Here is a 19,088-nt window from a genome sequence, read left to right as displayed (position 1 = left end):
GCTGCATCCAAGACTTAATGCCTCCGTATATCAGGCCCCCGCTATACCAGTAACACCATGCACGTCTCCTTGAAAACTGATTTTTGCATTTGCGCTCAAAACTAAAAAGAAACCCCACTGGATATTCAGCTATAGTAGTTTGATATTTTAATTTATTTATTTTTGCAAATGCAAAGTTAGCCTTCAAGACATTGCAGTGGCAAGGCTGACGTCCTCAAGTGCAGAAGATGTAATGGGATTGCAAAATAAGTACAGCTGTGTCCTTGTCATTTTGAGTGTACTTTTAGAACAAGAGAACAAAAGGAGAGGCCTTAGTGCTCCTCTCACAAAACAGGGAATCAAGAAATGGTCTTTGTAGTTTTATTTTGGCAGGTTACGATATAAATAATGTGCAGTGATTCTATCTTGTGTTACAACTTTGCTGTTATCCATTTTTCCTATAGAATGAATATTCTGTGCTTTAATGTAAAAAGAACTTTGTATCAATTCACAAGGACTGTTAAACTCATTCACCATGTGTATGCACCATGAAACATGGTGACCCCTGAAAAGTGTGCAGTCATGTGAATGACAGGAAGCATCAATGTAAATATATTGTATTGAGTACTTTTTACAATCAAGTCATTTCCGCTGCTCAGTGGTTCGGCACTTGCATTTGATTATTTTTTTTTTTTATAGAAACATATTTCATAAGTTGTAAAAGGTGTAAATGAACCGGTTTGAATTGTTCGTTTAAGATGATTTCTTGAACATTATCTGAACCTATATGTGGCCTCTAAAGCAAAACATTAACCACTGGTTGCCTGAAGATTTCTTTTTCCTTTTTAATTCTTATTTATGCAATACATTTTAAATCTGGTTCAAACATCTTTTGCATCTTGCTTTTTTCAAGTCCACCTGTTTTCATTTCTTGCTTCTAGGAAAGGATAGAAAATCATCGTGGTAATAGTATTGTAACTTGGAATTTGGACATAATAGAGAAATGGCAAGCAGAAGGAGAGAATTCAAATAAATAAAAAGGGAAGAGAATAATTTTTGTAATATATTCCTCAATTGTGCATCTTTTGCTCTCAGTCAACTCTTTTTCTATTTTCTTCATCTGTTTTTTTTTTTCAAATGGTAATGTCTTTCAGTCACTTTTTCTAAACTTCCTTATCCTGCCAAAGGATCTTTTTCTTTTCAGCTGTTAATGCCTTTATTTCCCTTGTTCATTATCCTTTATTATATTATTTCATTTTGGTGGGGTTTCTTGAATAATTTTTCTCATCTTTCATCCTAGATGCAATATATTCCTTCATTTTCCCCTTTTTCACTCTTCTTCCTATTAATCTCTGTTCATTCATCCTCACAGTTTGGATTTGTTGTGTCTTTATTTTTATGTAAATTCACTTATTCCCCTTTCACTTCATTCACTCACATTCTCCAGCTGACCCTCAGTTTCTCTTATTGTGCTGCCCTGATTTTGTTCGATTCACCCAGTTACAACCAGAGAGAAAAGACATTTGGCAACATCTAACACAAGAACAGCTACATTCACTCACACGCATGCTTTTTAAAATATTTCAGCTTGACAGCACTTTGTTCAGAAATGGAAAAACGCCCCAATGTCACAATCAGTGCAGTTATCACTTATGTGGTGGCACAATGGTGTGGCAATGAAATGGTTCATAAGAAGCACTAAAAATGAACGGAAATGGAGCAAGAAGAGGTTGTTGAGGCAGGCGGTCTGATGCAGCACTCAATCACTGCTTCTTGTTCAGGCAGCCCCCTCCGTACAACCCCCCATTCCCCCCCCCCCCCCCCCCCCGGAGGCCTGAAAGGGCTTATTTCTAAATGGGACATTTTATAGAATATCTCACTTTGTCCTTGCTGACATTTAGTTGTCTGAAGTGACAATCAACTCAAAAACTTTGAGAATATACAACCTTGTCACTTTGGTTTTCTTTTAGGCTTTGTAGTTTAAAGATACAAACTTTTTGGAAAAGATGGGGTCTGACTGCACTCTGTAAAATTACCTGCCAAATGATTAAGATTAGAAAAGAAAATGCTGTTGCATTTTAACCAGAAACATGTTAAATGGTATACAGATGTCAGGAAATGATGTCAGATTATGAAAAGAGGCATTCAAATCTGAAGTTCAATTTCTGATCTATCTTTAAGGAGTCTGGATTTTTCCTCTTACTAGTTTTGTAAATGTAAAACCTTGCAGTAGGACAGATGAGAACCAGCATTTCATTTTGCATTACTCAAAGCATAATCTTTTTTATTTTTGCTGCAACTATGCTGTTGTGTAACAAACTGGAACAAGAGTTATAACCAATGCAAAAACTAATCCTTTCAGTCAGTGCACAGCTGACAATGTTTCAACATTGAGTCTACTGCATGGTTTTGGGAAAATCAAACATAGACAGAAGCGCCAGTGACTGTTTCAATTTCTTTCAAAAAGAGTAAATGTTCATTCACATATGTAGAAAAATGGGCATCAGGGAAATCTGTTAGACACAGCCTACTTTTCCCCTTATTGAGGTCCCTGCTTCTCAACATTTCACTGCTGTATTGCTGGTTTTTGTATCCTTTAAATTTGTACATTTCATGGAGAGATTAAAGGACATTGTTATTTTTATCATTTGTTGGATGATTTATAAATACATTTGTTTATACCCTTAGATTTTAAGAACTTTAATCAAACTGTTTGGCGTAATCGCTTTTATTTATAGTATTTAGGTGTGCATGATTAATTGAGTTGTTTTTTGTTTTTTTTTATAAAAACATTACAAATTGCTGGTTTCTGGTTACAAACAATTTAATAAATTTGGCTGATCAGCTTAAATTTTGAAAACATTTATTTTGACATAATTTTAATGCCCTGATCAGCATATCTTCAATATTGTAGTGGAAATAATATGCCTCGGCTTTTTTTTACAGCATATGAAGATAAACAGCTTTTACATAGGGAGGCTTTGGTTCAATGGAAACCTTTCCTTTGGGAAGACACTAAACCCCCAAAGGGGCCCCCAATCATATATTGTGTTTGACTGTATCCACCTTTGGTAGTGGGGGTGGTTGAATATGATTGACAGCCAGTTATGGAATATGCACAAATGTTGTAGCAATGACGAAGTAATAGCATAACTTAATTACAAGTTGAGACCTGCTGATGCTCTGTTATCACTAATGAAGATTTAATCATCTCACCATGATTGGCTGAGATCACAGGAGGGTAGGATACAATGCTGGTTTCAAAAGAGGCAGTATGTTCCAATTAAATTTTAGAAACTACAGGGTGGCACTACAAAAAGTTCCTTGGGCAGAATCAGCCCATGAACCTGTGCATTTAAAAATCATTTAAATTGAAAAACTCTAAACGAAAGTCCCAATGTGATTTGAAAAATAGCTTTGATATATTTGAATATATTTGCATGGAATCTGGTTGTTTTAGTCCAGAGTATGCTTAAATATATTTTCTCTGTAACTGTAATTAAATCCCTGCTAATGATTTACCTTATTTTAAATGAAAAGGTTCATTTCAGTTTCTGCCTACAAACCCCTCTTAATTGCCATAAATTCTCATTATTGCTTATGGAAAGTTTCCAACTTCAAAAAGTCCTGAAATTTAGCAACCTCCCTTTTAAAGGCTGAACTTTCAGCCCAGGATTGTCAGGTTATCAATAAATCTGAAGCAATAATAAAAAAAAAAAAACCGAAACAGTGACTTAGCCCATTCTTAGCACCCTTCCCTCCTGTACACACACAGTATACAGGTCCTTCTCAAAATATTAGCATATTGTGATAAAGTTCATTATTTTCCATAATGTCATGATGAAAATTTAACATTCATATATTTTAGATTCATTGCACACTAACCAAAATATTTCAGATCTTTTATTGTCTTAATACGGATGATTTTGGCATACAGCTCATGAAAACCCAAATTTCCTATCTTACAAAATTAGCATATTTCATCCGACCAATAAAAGAAAAGTGTTTTTAATACAAAAAACGTCAACCTTCAAATAATCATGTACAGTTATGCACTCAATACTTGGTCGGGAATCCTTTGGCAGAAATGACTGCTTCAATGCGGCGTGGCATGGAGGCAATCAGCCTGTGGCACTGCTGAGGTCTTATGGAGGCCCAGGATGCTTCGATAGCGGCCTTTAGCTCAACCAGAGTGTTGGGTCTTGAGTCTCTCAACGTTCTCTTCACAATATCCCACAGATTCTCTATGGGGTTCAGGTCAGGAGAGTTGGCAGGCCAATTGAGCACAGTGATACCATGGTCAGTAAACCATTTACCAGTGGTTTTGGCACTGTGAGCAGGTGCCAGGTTGTGCTGAAAAATGAAATCTTCATCTCCATAAAGCTTTTCAGCAGATGGAAGCATGAAGTGCTCCAAAATCTCCTGATAGCTAGCTGCATTGACCCTGCTCTTGATAAAACACAGTGGACCAACACCAGCAGCTGACACGGCACCCCAGACCATCACTGACTGTGGGTACTTGACACTGGACTTCTGGCATTTTGGCATTTCCTTCTCCCCAGTCTTCCTCCAGACTCTGGCACCTTGATTTCCGAATGACATGTAGAATTTGCTTTCATCCGAAAAAAGTACTTTGGACCACTGAGCAACAGTCCAGTGCTGCTTCTCTGTAGCCCAGGTCAGGCGCTTCTGCTGCTGTTTCTGGTTCAAAAGTGGCTTGACCTGGGGAATGCGGCACCTGTAGCCCATTTCCTGCACACGCCTGTGCACGGTGGCTCTGGATGTTTCTACTCCAGACTCAGTCCACTGCTTCCGCAGGTCACCCAAGGTCTGGAATCGGCCCTTCTCCACACTCTTCCTCAGGGTCCGGTCACCTCTTCTCGTTGTCCAGCGTTTTCTGCCACACTTTTTCCTTCCCACAGACTTCCCACTGAGGTGCCTTGATACAGCACTCTGGGAACAGCCTATTCGTTCAGAAATTTCTTTCTGTGTCTTACCCTCTTGCTTGAGGGTGTCAATAGTGGCCTTCTGGACAGCAGTCAGGTCGGCAGTCTTACCCATGATTGGGGTTTTGAGTGATGAACCAAGCTGAGAGTTTTAAAGGCCTCAGGAATCCTTTGCAGGTGTTTAGAGTTAACTCGTTGATTCAGATGATTAGGTTCATAGCTCGTTTAGAGACCCTTTTAATGATATGCTAATTTTGTGAGATAGGAATTTTGGGTTTTCATGAGCTGTATGCCAAAATCATCCGTATTAAGACAATAAAAGACCTGAAATATTTCAGTTAGTGTGCAATGAATCTAAAATATATGAATGTTAAATTTTCATCATTACATTATGGAAAATAATTAACTTTATCACAATATGCTAATATTTTGAGAAGGACCTGTACAAAACATGGGTGCATCATAAATAATCCACAAATTTTATATTCATGACTGAATTTATGTGTCACAAAATGCACTTATTTCCTGGGTCAGAACCCACACTAAAAGCTATTTTAGATGCACCAAAATATGTGTCTAGTTAAGCAGGGGGACAGCAACCTAACAAAGGATTCTTGTGATTAATGTGGGCAGCATATGCCGTTTGATGGAAGATTATGCATGTAAATCACATGTATCATTGACTTGAAGTGAGAATGATGAAGAAAAGGGGCTGTCAGGCTTTTTGGTTCCCACTCCCGGTGGTTGACTTAGTAAAACAAACCACTTCCCCTGTGGCCTCTAAACCATCTTCTAGTTCTTTTTATTTGAATTAAATAGTTTGGCATTGTTCAACACTAGGCATTGCCTGAAATAAAGTTGATTTCCTCAGCTGTGGACGGCCTGTAAATTCCTGTAGACTTTGGCATACCGTCGTGTTTTCTGAACAACGATATTGTTTGAAAATGTGTGCACTCAGTTTGCAAATCTGCCTGCACAGATTGCAAAAACATAAGATACTGATATCCCATCTGCATCACTTTTCAATTAATTACTTGATACATAAAGCTGGGTTTTCTGTTTTGGTGGATTTGTGCTTACGTGCGGTTGTCCACTGATTTTTCAAGACATGTGTGATGCAAAAACGTTTGTATAAGCCTAAAGATTAAGTGAAAGCAAAATAGATGGAATGGCTCAGGAAAGGAATAAAAAGGCTTGTGATACACAGTAACCATTTCTGTAGAATTCTGTAAACATTTTGGTTTATTGCAGGTTTTCTTCATTCCCATTAAAACATCAGACTGCACATGAAAATGATTGCTTTCTTTCTATTTATATATCTCCTTAAAGACATTTTGTGTGGAGAAACACAGAAAGCAAATCTGTACTGAGGCCAGGAATTGGTTGGCATGGGTCTCCTCAGCCTGCAGTGAACCACAGGAATCATAAGAGCTGATTTCAAGCTGCATGAAATCAGAATTTCACAGAGCTAAATTTGTTGCTGCACCTCCCTAAACTGAGGCCTGCAGATTGATTACAGCCTGGATTAGTTTTGTGCCCAATCCATAGTTTACTTATTAATAGGTAAACTTTCAAAGGAAACAGTGGGAAGCCTGAGGAGTGAAAAAACAAAAGCCTTTAACTATTCTTCTTCTCCTCTTTCTGTTAGTTCCTCAGTCCGATTATAGTTTCAGTTTCAGTTAGGTGGTCTTTCAGTTACTCTGGCACCACTGAAGTCTTTTTGTTAGAATTTGTCCTTCAGCTTGACACACAAAAACACGACCTCGCACACAGGCTCACAGCAGCAGAAACTGGTGTATTGCCTGTCAGGTTGAAACCTGATTCCACTTTCTCAGTCTGGCACTCAGGGCACCCACTCAAGGCCAGCAGACACACAAACATGCATGCAAGGCATCAACCCAGCACACACTTACAGTCCCACACATGGCTAGACTGAGGGAAACACATGGAGAAGTGATGCAGATCAACAATGAAAAGTGTTTTTAGTAAAAAGAAAACAGTGAACATGTCTTACAATGTAAAAAATAACAAACCAAAAGCTGTTTAGATGCATGCTCACTTAGACCGAAGACGCATAGAGACAATGCTCTTAAACAAGCTTTGGGCAAGTTCACTCATTTGCTAATTCATGCACCCAATTTGTACCCGTCTCTTAAAAGTCCAAACAGACCTGCTTTCACTTTGTACCCATTTGGTGAACCTTCAGATGCACCAAACCAAGTTTAGTTGGCGGTAAAGCTTTGACCTGTCTTTACTAGCTGTAGCTGATTACGATTTTGGTTTGAGAACTGTTTATGGCCTTCCTACCATGACCATGCATTATTTAAGTTTTATTTATTTAGACATGTCACACTGTTTTAGATGGAGGAGTCATTTTAATCATCACTGAATGGCTTGGCAACAAAATACAGTAAATTATAGAATCGTTGTCAGTGTATGAACCACCCAGACCTCTTCTGGTTAAAATCTACTCTGCATACCCAGAACCAGAACCAAACATGGAGAAGCAGCTTTTAGTTCTTATGCTCCACTAATCTGGAATAAACTCCCAGAAAACTATAAAAGCGTTCAAACCCTAAGATGCTTTAAATCGAGATTAAAAACGTACTTGTTCAGATTGGCCTTTGACTGTGATTTCTAAACATTATTAGTTAAGTTTTCAGTCCAACTTTCCTTTCATTTTCTTATCAATGATTTTATCATACATTTTTCATTATTTTGTCTTTTTTGTTATCTTATCATTTTAATTATTCAATTTTATTCTCTTTAATTATTTGTGTTCGTTAATTATTTAAATACCTTTATGCCACTGTAATATACTTTTCCTATTATGTCTCGGTCTCTTTTTTTCATATACAGCACTTTGAATTGTCTTGCTACTGAAATGTGCTATATAAATAAACTTGCCTTGCCTTTACAGCAGGGTTTTTCTATTTCATGACAAAGACAAAATAATTACCAACTCGACTTTAAAAATTGTCTTTAACATCTTATCTTAGTCATTAGTGCCATTAGTGTGGCTAGCATTAATAAACATCAGTCTTCGTGTGTATTTCCTACTGAATGTAGATCATAAACTTGAAGCGACTTGATGCTGGATCAAACCAGTTATCTCCTGCTGGGAAATAATGATTATTGCAGTTACATAACCACATTTTCTTACAATTGCTTATGAGTAGATTATAAAAAAAATACTTGAAATTATCTGCTCTCAAAGCAGGTGAAACTGACCTTAATGTGTATACAAAATATGCACAGTATAGACAAAAGGTCCTGTGGCAGGGAACTTACTTTTGGACCTAGACAAAGTTGGGCTTGAAATGACCTGACCTGTTCATGTATGTAACAGTGAAGGAGTTAAATGACCAGCATCCTTTTAAAATGATTTACCTTGCTAAATAAACACCTGGGAGTCCTAAGGTGGAAAATACACTAGATTAGTTAGAAGACAGAGCGCTACAGGAGATCCTTCCTGCCTACAGCCATCAGCATCTACAACGGCTCTTTGAAGAAACCTTCATAATGAGCTACAACATTTAATTTCCCTTTGGGGTTAATAAAGTATTTTTGAATTGAATTGAATTGAATTGAGATTGTAACATTGGCGGAAAGAATTACTGTAATTGTTGACTTTTACCTTTTGAAGTTGTAGGGCATGGTTGTTTGTTACAGACCAAGCTCTAGATCCAGATGGACCCCATTTGTGAATTACGTCTTAGTCAAAAGTCACTCTTCACAATTAATTGGGGCCTGAGGCATCATTTGCATACTTTCACTGTTCAGTCCTGAAAGGGTGCACATGTAGCAAAACATTTTCAAGACTCATAAGCTATAAATGTTTTGCAACAGTGAGGTCAAAGTCAGTTATTTACTGTACAATAAAGGCTGGTGGTTTAATATTTTAAAAGGCGTTTAATCTTATTAGTTTTGGAGTCTAAGGGGAAAAATAAGTTCTATTAAATAAGCTTTCAGAAAACCCTCAGGTTTTAAAAAGATGAAAGCTAATGGCAATAAAATAAGAACAAAACATTAAATGGTACATAAAATAACTAAATAGAAACCTTAATAAAGATACAAAACTTTTGCAAGTTCCAACCATAAAATGGGTCCTTAAATTTTTGGAGGAACGTATTTTCCAAATAACAGACTATTTTCTCTTTTTAAAAAAACAACATTGCTGACACCGAACCGCTGCTGTTTCTCCGTATATTGATGTATTCTGATGAAAAATCAAGTCCCTGCTTCTGAACATTTCACTGCCATATTACTGGTCTTTGCAGTCTTTTAAGTTCTTACATTGTGTGCACAAATTAAGGGACAAAATGTTATTTTTTATTGTTCTTCAGATAATCTGAAAATGTACCATTGGTTAGATTGTTGTTCACACTATAGGAAATATTTCCAAAGTGCATGCTGTATGATTTATAAATAAAGTTTTTTGTACCTATAGATTTTAAGGTCTTTGATCAATTTAGTTTAAAATTGTTTTGTCTAATTAGATATTTATATAATATTTAGGTGTGCATGATCAATTTAGGGCTACTAAAATGCTTAAATATTTTTGTATGTTTTTGAAGCTTTAGAAGAACATTACAGATTGCTGGTTTCTGGTTCCAAACATCTTGTAAATTTGGCTGATCAATTTCATTTCTGGAAACGTTTATTTTGACCTAATATTTTTGCCCTGATCAGCCTACCTTCAGAAGTATTGTAGTCATTTTTGTTTATGACTTCTTCCTGATACTCCAATCACACTATTTAGTATAAATGGATTTTTTACTGCATATGAATATACACAGCTTTGACTTGGGGAGGCTTTGATTCAGTGGGAAGTTTGCAGGTTCAGTTCAACCCCACCACCACATGCCAGATTTTTCTTTGGCAAGACACTAAACCCCAAAGTACCCACCAATCACATATCGTGTTTCACTGTATGCCCATTTGGGTGGGTGAATATGACTCGCAGCGATTTACCATAAACGCCCATTCCCCTTACCAAGAATCAATATAACAACATCTTACTGAAAGTAAAATATGTTATCTGTTAGAACAACCATTATAACATGTGGCTTCATATTTCAGGGTATTAATTTTGGTATTATTGTCAGTTGATCTCAAAAAACAAAAGAATAGAGGGACTGAACCATTTCTGTAATATCTTAGCCAATACTGAATGTGGCTGACAAAATACCAATAATAGATTACAGTAACAACAAATCAACAAACTGATTGAAAATAACACACACATTTGACATAAACATGCACAAAAAATTACACAGTCCATCCAAATAGTTGAGAAGAATAAATTATTTTTATTAGCTAAATAATAGCCATGTAAATACAGAGACAAAATGTGTTCTAGCCAAATGTATAGGGCTTACCAAAAGGAAAACCTAAAGATGTGGAAAGCTACCCAAAGATCACAAATTCACCAGAGATCTTTAGCAAATTAAAGATAAAAGTCTATGAAGTAGCAGTGTAATATGTTTTTGTTTTGGGTTTAAATCCATTTTTCCCTGTTAGCCAGCTAAATCTACAGCACCTCAGTCACCCTTATCTGTGGATGCTGTAAATGACCAATATCAGTAGATCTGCCCTCACATTACAGACCCTAATCTCATTGTCTCTTATCAGCCCTCACTATAATGGCCGCTGCAGCATCCACTGGAACCCGTGTGACACCAGTCTCATTGAAACCCCAGAGTTGCTCTGACGTTCTTCCAGTGACAGTTAATCCAGAGCCACCGGGCCTCAGAGGTGAACCGCTGCTCATCTGGCACGCAAACAGGAAGCTGCCACGGAATGATTTCTGTCCATTATCTAAATGAAAGCAGCTGCAGCTTCTCAAAGGGGAAGAGCTGCTTTACAAAGAAGGTGGTAGTTGTTAGAATTAATGATGGCACAAAGCTGAAGAGAGGTTGTTGGTTAAACAGACCAACATATTTCCAATTGGTGCAATTAAAGATGATGCAAATATCATGCATTAAACATAACCATATGTTAATGGATAATATGTACAAAAATAGTGTTGATAAGCTTAAAAGATCGAATAATTTACTCTTGCAATTGTTTAATTAGAAACAAATGGTGCATAGGAGGGAATTTTGAGTCCTAGTCTGATAGTTCATTTAAATCAACAGCATTTTGTGCTTTAAAAGTCTGTAGTTTTAAAGTGCAGTAACACACTACATTGATTTAGTATTGCATGGTGTATATTGGTGCTGTGATTGATTCCTGCTTAATTCACACACCAATAACTTTCTGGATGCTGCTTTATCAATTTTCTTGACAGCAACAGATATTTTATCTTAACAGGTGATGAAAATAGAAAATATAAGTTTTGCCCTAGGTAACAGCTTTTTTCTGTGCAGATCAGTTTGGTGAAGTGCTTGACAATGCTAGCAAATTTGCTCTGCTTTTTGATATGACTTGTTTGTTATCTTGTAAGCTTGTGCTACATTTCAGTACAGTTCCAGTTAGAGAAAACAAAACAAGCTTACTAAACTTAGATATTTGCTTTGGACATCAGAATTTTAACACCGAGCTGCTGCAGCAGCCAATAAATTCTGTCTTTACTAAAATGTCAACATGAAGTGTAATAAGCTTAGAAAAGACATGTTAATTGACTGTGATTAAAGAGCAGGCAATCAACTGTTCTGTTTTCTAGGTATTTGGAGGCCATAATTGAGGGAAAATTGAACATTACAGCTAATTGTGAAGTGGCATGTTAAAATGTTTAATCAGATATTGTATTTTTAAGACTTTCACATTTACTGAACATTAATAACCATGATTTATTGTACATTTATTGAATTCGTTTTGTCCTTTTCATTTGTGACATGTTACACTGAAATTCCTTAAACCAGATTGTGAAATGGTCTAGTCGACTGACTGGTGAGACTTAACGCTGTACACCATCCCTGTACATCAAGCAGGTATAACGATGGTCAGGTCCATTTTGTAAAATAACTCCCATGCTTTTTGAATGGAATTTCAGTTTCTTCGCTCCAGACAGAGATCTCTATCCCCTATGTGCAGAACACAGTAGTACACAAACAGGTTTGTGCCTGCTGCTGGAAATAAGCTGAATAAAGCTTGAAAGTTGATCCTAATACTTACAACTTTTTTTAAAAGTTGTTTTAATACTTTTGATATTTTTTGCTTTTCCATGGCTAATCTATGTATTGATTGTATTGTGGACATTATTTCTATCAAATACTTACTACATTTAAATTGTTCTGTACCAACTTGTTATTTTGCTTTAGAATTGAGATGCATAACTATATGCACGGTCTTTTGTCTGAACAAATTTACCTATAATTAAAGGAACCTGAACAAAATGCACAACCTATTATAATGTTTCTTGCAAGCTGTGCTCATGATAATTTGCTGTGATTTTTAAATTGGGTCAATAAAATTGCAACTACATAAGTGCAGCTAGAAAAATCACAGATAATACACAAACAAATGGTATTGGGAGTTGATTTCAGTCAGGAAACTTTGATACTGATCATTTTATAAAGCTGTAATCCGGGCCCTAGTCCAATACTTTGGACTGAATTGGGACATCCCTGAAAAATGTGTTAAATGATGGAACTGATGGACATAATTATGCTAATGATAAGGTCACATTCTATTACACATATGCAGACATGTAGCTCATATGCTTAGGTAGTTTACATTATGGGTATTTTTTATTTACTCATCATTACCGTACCGTTTATTGATCAAATCCATACATTTGTTGTGAAGTTAATTATTGCTCTATTCTATAAGAAATTAGGCCAATTCAGATGAAAATGTATTTACCATAATTTTCGATTGCTGTATAAAAAATGTGTATTTGTGTTTCAATAAACTAATTTGGCTTCATCTTAAGAGATAACATGCAGGGAAAGAGGAAGCCTCGGGTGGAGTTTAGGGTAAAGAAGGTCTACTATTAAGACTTTTATATGATGTTTAACAACTAAATCTTTGAAGGGTATCATTGTGTCCAGCTCTTGCTGTTTTCTGTTTTCATGCAATAAACTGGTGTTTTAAAACAAGTTACAAAAAAGTGAGTAAGCAGATGCATGCATGCTGAAACAATTTCAGTGACTGAAATTTGAGCCTGTATCGATTCCTTAATTCCTCATGTTCAGACCAGTCTGTGCAATGGTTTCTGTTGAAGTAAAAATAGCAGTTCTACTTGAGGCTAACTTCTACGTCTTACAAATTTTGCTTTTCTAAATTTTCTGCATTCATGGCGAAATAAATACATGGAAAGGCAATTTCAGTCCCAACAAAGTGTGAATATGAACACTCCACTGCAGGCACAGAACCACACTAATTGGCAGGCTGTCTCCTGGGGCTATAGATAATTGTTCATATTGGAGCTGCTTTGTTTGGCTAATTGTCAAAATAACTACACAACCTCCTGAACAAATCAATTCCTGAATATTTAGTATACACTAAGCCATTTCTTAAAAGTTTTTTTTTTTTCAAGAAAGTCTAAAATGTTCTTTAGCATGACTATGGAATCATGATATGAAAGAAAGAAATATCTTATACTGTTTTTTTTTTCTCTGTTGGCTCTCTTTGTGTGCCAGTGTCTGTGTTAGCACCATGGATAGCTCCATTTTCAGCAGCTTTCTTCCCTGTTTAATACTTTTATTTCCCAATGTGATCATCCAAACTCCTGTTACACTGATCTCAATAAATAGAGTTCAGTAAGTTGTTTTTTTTTTTTTTTTTTTGACATATTCATTTTGAGAGATATTTTTTATTTCTCTAACTTTTGTATTTACATTTAACCATATAATAAAACATTTTTTGTTTTGTGTGCATCCTACAGAGGTCTCCAGGTAAAACATAGAGTAAATCAAAATGAAAATGGCTATGGGATGGTAATATTCCCCCCCTACATTGTATCCTTCCAAGTTCCAGCTGCCACACTGGGCTGGTGCCGGCCCATTGTGTTGGGGGGGTGGTAGATGTAGCCCTCTTGGGACTTTTTGTGTGCTTTTCCTACTTATCCTGGATCTGCCAGAGGTGTCTTCTTGTTATAGAAAAGCTGTTGCTTCTTAAGTTAAAAATGTTTTGGCATTATAAACTGAATTTCACTGTTTTTACTATAACTGACATCAATTAATTAAAATATGCTTTCCTATGAGGACGTTTGTCAGGTTAAAAGTACATATTAAAAATAACCTTTGAGCAGGTATTAAAGATAATTTTTGTTAAGCCCACATTTTTTTATTGGTCTAATATAATATTCTTGTCTTGAATGTTGTGTTGTCATTAGCAATAAGCAGACAATCATCCTAATTGACAGAAATAAAGGCTTGTAAACATCAGTCTGTAAGTAAACTATATGATGTGTTTGACTTGGATTGATTTACTGAAATAAATGAACATTTCAATAATATTGTACTTTATTGAATTTGAATCTATCAATAAGATTGGCCTAGATTGCTCTGATTATATACAGGTCCTTCTCAAAAAATTAGCATATTGTGATAAAGTTCATTATTTTCCATAATGTCATGATGAAAATTTAACATTCATATATTTTAGATTAATTGCACACTAACTGAAATATTTCAGGTCTTTTATTGTCTTAATACGGATGATTTTGGCATACAGCTCATGAAAACCCAAAATTCCTATCTCACAAAATTAGCATATTATTAAAAGGGTCTCTAAACGAGCTATGAACCTAATCATCTGAATCAACGAGTTAACTCTAAACACCTGCAAAGGATTCCTGAGGCCTTTAAAACTCCCAGCCTGGTTCATCACTCAAAACCCCAATCATGGGTAAGACTGCCGACCTGACTGCTGTCCAGAAGGCCACTATTGACACCCTCAAGCAAGAGGGTAAGACACAGAAAGAAATTTCTGAACAAATAGGCTGTTCCCAGAGTGCTGTATCAAGGCACCTCAGTGGGAAGTCTGTGGGAAGGAAAAAGTGTGGCAGAAAACGCTGCACAACGAGAAGAGGTGACCGGACCCTGAGGAAGATTGTGGAGAAGGGCCGATTCCAGACCTTGGGGGACCTGCGGAAGCAGTGGACTGAGTCTGGAGTAGAAACATCCAGAGCCACCGTGCACAGGCGTGTGCAGGAAATGGGCTACAGGTGCCGCATTCCCCAGACCTGGGCTACAGAGAAGCAGCACTGGACTGTTGCTCAGTGGTCCAAAGTACTTTTTTCGGATGAAAGCAAATTCTGCATGTCATTCGGAAATCAAGGTGCCAGAGTCTGGAGGAAGACTGGGGAGAAGGAAATGCCGAAATGCCAGAAGTCCAGTGTCAAGTACCCACAGTCAGTGATGGTCTGGGGTGCCGTGTCAGCTGCTGGTGTTGGTCCACTGTGTTTTATCAAGGGCAGGGTCAATGCAGCTAGCTATCAGGAGATTTTGGAGCACTTCATGCTTCCATCTGCTGAAAAGCTTTATGGAGATGAAGATTTCATTTTTCAGCACGACCTGGCACCTGCTCACAGTGCTAAAACCACTGGTAAATGGTTTACTGACCATGGTATCACTGTGTTCAATTGGCCTGCCAACTCTCCTGACCTGAACCCCATAGAGAATCTGTGGGATATTGTGAAGAGAACGTTGAGAGACTCAAGACCCAACACTCTGGATGAGCTAAAGGCCGCTATCGAAGCATCCTGGGCCTCCATAAGACCTCAGCAGTGCCACAGGCTGATTGCCTCCATGCCACGCCGCATTGAAGCAGTCATTTCTGCAAAAGGATTCCCGACCAAGTATTGAGTGCATAACTGTACATGATTATTTGAAGGTTGACGTTTTTTGTATTAAAAACACTTTTCTTTTATTGGTCGGATGAAATATGCTAATTTTGTGAGATAGGAATTTTGGGTTTTCATGAGCTGTATGCCAAAATCATCTGTATTAAGACAATAAAGGACCTGAAATATTTCAGTTAGTGTGCAATGAATCTAAAATATATGAATATTAAATTTTCATCATTACATTATAGAAAATAATTAACTTTATCCCAATATGCTAATTTTTTGAGAAGGACCTGTATTTCTATATAACTAGATGATGAATTGGACCTATTATTAATTACCTTTTTGTAAGTCACTTACTATTTGTAAGGTACTATATAAATAGAGTCAAATTTAACTGTATAATTTCTAATTGTACATATGCAAAACTAATGAGACCTTAAAGAAATGCACATTTTAATGCAACTATTTGATGAGGTGAGGAGATTGATTAATATTCAAATAGGTGTTGGATTTTTTTGACAAGGTAGTTTGAATGATTTCTTCCCTCAAATTTAAAAAACAAATTGTGTGTTCTTGTATTTTCTGAGAAAATGTCTTCTTTTGCAAAAGTGCATAATGGGAAAATTTGCTAATGCAATGTAGGATCTCCTCAAAACAACTATTTCTGCATTTTTCTATTTTCTGAAGTTGTGCTACTTTTATGGAGGTTAATTTGTCTCAATATTATTCAATCAAACAAAAAACTAATTTCAATTAAAAAAAAACTAATCTCAATCAAAAAAATAAATTGTGGTCAAAAACTTTGGAATATTCAATCAAAAATTTTTTATCTCAATCAAAAAATATTAAGTTGTGATCAAAGCCTTCAGAGTTGTAACGATTATTTTTTTTTTAAATGGAATATTTTATTTTGGGGAGAAAGAAATTTGTTTGATAAAACCTTTTCTGATTAAAATGACAAATTTTTTCTCACGAAGAGAAAAACGTTATTTGCAAAACATAAACTTTTATTTGCGCATGTCAAAAATCTTTGGTTACGAGTCTTGCTTTTTTGGTTTTGACGCTCACTGTTTTTGGTTGAACTCAACGAATTTTGAGTGCTGGGAACATGAACATCCTGGGCGGGGCCTAAAGACGAACACTGTAAGACGTTTCCCTATTGGTTAGCGCTGACTAAAGCAGCAGACTCTGATCCCCCACATCTCTGAACTTCTGCTCAAACTGCAGGGCTTGCAGCGTCGCTTCAGTGAGGAGACATCAACTGTACAGAAGAAAACTGCGGTTAGGTGAGCCGACAGTCAGAAATACGCGGTGACGTCAGCCGACACCAGCTCTCTCTTAAAGATTAGCATCGGGCATACAAGGCGCATTACGGTAATGGAGCAGAAAGGACCCGATCCTGGCAACGGTTGAGAAAATAAGAGGAAAACAGAAAAGTAACCTACGGAACATTTATATTAATTACATTTTTACAACTTTCACATTCATGTTTTATGTAAAATAATAAATATTTAATATTTTACTGTACAGTTTTGGAGAAATATCTTGTCAAAATGCTCAACCATTATATGCATTTGTCCCTGTTAGGGTTTGAAAACTTTTGTATTGTTTATCACTCATGTCTGCTCTAAGTGCTTTTCCTTCCTACATGCCACAGAAAGGAATATGTGGGAGACGAATGAGTTATGATTACCAAGTCCTCACTCCCTCTCTGTTTAAAATCAAGACACATGAACCCTAACCTTTCTGACCCCACACACACACACACACACACACACACACATACACACACACACACACCCTGAATGTTTGTTGAACTTTGTGTGAACCAGCATGTATAAATAAAGAGAGAGGGGTGCCAACACTTTGTAGTCTGCACTGCAGAGTGTGAGCTACCCTTGCTGCAAGTAAAACTGAGTGTGTATCGTTCTTGCCTCTGAGTTGACTAATTAATACCTAACGGTCCCACTTTCAGGAATTTATTTCTCCAAAACCATGAGAGGTGACAACACAATCTCTTGAGATTTTATTAGAGGGTTATCTACGCTATAACCAAAATTAGTATTTCATAATTTTACTGTAAAGGTTTGGAGAAATACACAACTACCCCAAGTGTAGTATAAAATAGAATCCATATCAGGCAGATGGCATCCCATAATCCTGTGTGTTGTCCTCACAACCTGTGATACTTCCTCTCCTGTGCAGTTCCCTCACCACACTGTCATGTTGAGACACAGAGTGCTTTCCACCGTGGCCCTGTAGATATCTGTAAGCAGCTGAGGAGATGAAGAAGAGCTGTTGTTGTACCTTCTTCAACAGGTGAGGGGCGTTTCCGATCCAGGAGAGGTCAGAGGAGACCTGGATGCTGTTGTACTTTAAGTTGTCCAGACCACTTCCCAGGACCTCATCGACCTCACCAAAAAGAAGCGTTTGTGGTACTTTGTTGGGGTAGTTGTGTATTTCTCCAGAAACCTACAGTGAAATTATGAAATACTAATTCTGGTTATAATATAGATGACCCTCTAATATAATTGAAGAGATTGTGTTGTCACCTCTTGGTTTTGGAGAAATAAATTCCTGAAAGTGGGACAAATGCATGTAATGGTTGAGCATATTGAGGTATTTTGACAAGATATTTCTCCAAAACTGTACAGTAAAATATTAAATATTTATTATTTTACATAAAACATGAATGTGAAAGTTGTAAAAATGTAATTAATATAAATGTTCCGTAGGTTACTTTTCTGTTTTCCTCTTATTTTCTCAACCGTTGCCAGGATCGGGGTCCTTTCTGCTCCATTACCGTAATGCGCCTTGTATGCCCGATGCTAATCTTTAAGAGAGAGCTGGTGTCGGCTGACGTCACCGCGTATTTCTGACTGTCGGCTCACCTAACCGCAGTTTTCTTCTGTACAGTTGATGTCTCCTCACTGAAGCGACGCTGCAAGCCCTGCAGTTCGAGCAGAAGTTCAGAGGTGCGGGGGATCAGAGTCTGCCGCTTTAGTCAGCGCTAACCAATAGGGAAACGTCTTACAGCGTTTGTCTTTAGGCCCCGCCCAGGATGTTCATGTTCCCAGAACTCAAAATTTGTTGAGTTCAACCAAAAACAGAGAGCGTCAAAACCAAAAAAGCAAGACTCGTAACCAAAGATTTTTGACATGCGCAAATCAAAGTTTGTTTTGCAAATAACTTTTTCTCTTTGTGAGAAAAAATTAGTAATTTTAATTAAGAAAAGTTTTTTCAAACAATTTTTTTTTCTCCTCAAAATAAAATATTCCATTTAAAAAAAAATTATCGTTACAACTCTGAAAGTTTTGATCACAACTTAATATTTTTTGATTGAGATTAGTTTTTTTTTATTGAATATTCCAAAAGTTTTGACCACAATTTTTTTTTTTTATTGAGATTAGTTTTTTTTGATT

The 19,088-nt window shown here is 36.7% G+C and overlaps 1 protein-coding gene across 3 annotated transcripts in view; it reads left to right on the top strand.

Annotated features, from left to right (window-relative positions):
• The window catches only part of LOC124879129 (semaphorin-6D-like), a 227,913-nt gene that overhangs the window by 108,775 nt on the left and 100,050 nt on the right, over positions 1-19,088 (top strand). The gene's annotated exons all lie outside the window — the stretch shown is intronic.

This window comes from Girardinichthys multiradiatus, chromosome 13, assembly GCF_021462225.1.
Source record: "Girardinichthys multiradiatus isolate DD_20200921_A chromosome 13, DD_fGirMul_XY1, whole genome shotgun sequence".
NCBI classification, from domain to species: Eukaryota; Metazoa; Chordata; class Actinopteri; order Cyprinodontiformes; family Goodeidae; genus Girardinichthys; species Girardinichthys multiradiatus.
Note: the sequence above shows the minus strand (reverse complement) of the source record. Positions and strands in the feature narration are given on the sequence as shown.